Raw genomic sequence first — 1,554 nt, forward strand, 5'->3', positions numbered from 1 at the left:
CCTAGGTGTATGTAGCCAGAGCCCTTGCCAACTGAGCTATGGGCACCGCCAAAATCAATATTTTTTTTAAAGTACCAAGTAATGGATGCAATAGAAAGTATTGACTTCATTTTACTTCCTGTCAATACTATTACTTACAAACTCAGTCTTTTTTTTAGGGGGCAGGAACTAAGAATAATGAACCCTGTTTGAGGGGTGTGTGTATGTATTCATGTATTTCCTTCCCTAGCCAGTCTAACATATGCCACATGAAGTATAACATAATCAGGAGATCTATAGAAAGCAGAGTATCTATCCTCTAGAATAGTATTTCTTACGATTTTTAAAAAAATGTTTTTCAGGCAGCACCTGTAGCTCAGTGGACTGGGCGCCGGCCACATACACCCAGGCTGGCTTGTTCAAACCCGGCCTGAACCAGCTAAACAACAATGACAGCTGCAACAACAACAAAAAATAGCCAGGCATTGTGGCAGGCGCCTGTAGTCCCAGCTACTTGGGAGGCTGAGGCAAGAGAATCAAACTCTTGGGCTTAAGCCCAAGAGTTTGAGGTTGCTGTGAGCTGTGACATCACAGCACTCTACCAAGGGCGACATAGTGAGACTCTGTCTCAAAAAAAAAATTTTTTTTTCTCCTCCTTCAGCAAAGATGAGAATTTCAGATCCTGTACAAATTCTCTTCCCTACGATCCAAAGAGATTTCATCAAGTTTTTCTTTCATTACTTAAAAATTGTTTGGCTTGGTGCCCATAGCTCAGCGCCAGCCACATACGCCAAGGCTGGCGGGTTTGAGCCCAGCCCGGGCCTGCTAAACAACAATAACAACTGTAACCAAAAAAAAAAAATAGCCGGGCGTTGTGGCGGGCACGTGTAGTCCCAGCTCCTTGGGAGGCTGAGGCAAGAGAATCGCTTAAGCCCAAGAGTTTGAGGTTGTTGTAAGCTATGATGCCACGGCACTCTACCAAAGGTGACATAGTGAGACTCTGTCTCAAAAAAAATAAATAAATAAAAATTGTTTAAGTAGCCAATCAAAAGTCTCTTGGTCTTGGCTCTTTTTTTTTTTTTTTTTTTTTTTTTGTAGAAACAGAGTCTCACTGTACCGCCCTCGGGTAGAGTGCTGTGGCGTCACATGGCTCACAGCAACCTCTACTCTTGGGCCTACATGATTCTCTTGCCTCAGCCTCCCCAGCAGCTGGGACTACAGGCGCCCGCCACAATGCCCGGCTATTTTTTTGTTGTTGTTGCAGTTTGGCGGGGGCCGGGCTTGAACCTGCCACCCTCGGCACATGGGGCCGGCGCCCTACTCACTGAGCCACAGGCGCCGCCCTTGGTCTTGGCTCTTAAAGAGCCTGTTGGTTGACTCAGTCCTGAGGACAGGTGTCTAGTGACTTTCTCAGAATGGTGGCTCTGTGATAGAGGACTGCACAATCCTGGGACCTCAGATCCAAGTGATCTCCAGGGTACCTGCTGGTCTCTGCCATGGAGGGGCTAGTTTGGTCTTATTCCTGGATGATGAGCCCTGAGTGCAAATGTTCCTTCCTCTCTTCCATTCGTAGCA

This window comes from Nycticebus coucang, chromosome 4 (assembly GCF_027406575.1).
Source record: "Nycticebus coucang isolate mNycCou1 chromosome 4, mNycCou1.pri, whole genome shotgun sequence".
Taxonomy (NCBI): domain Eukaryota; kingdom Metazoa; phylum Chordata; class Mammalia; order Primates; family Lorisidae; genus Nycticebus; species Nycticebus coucang.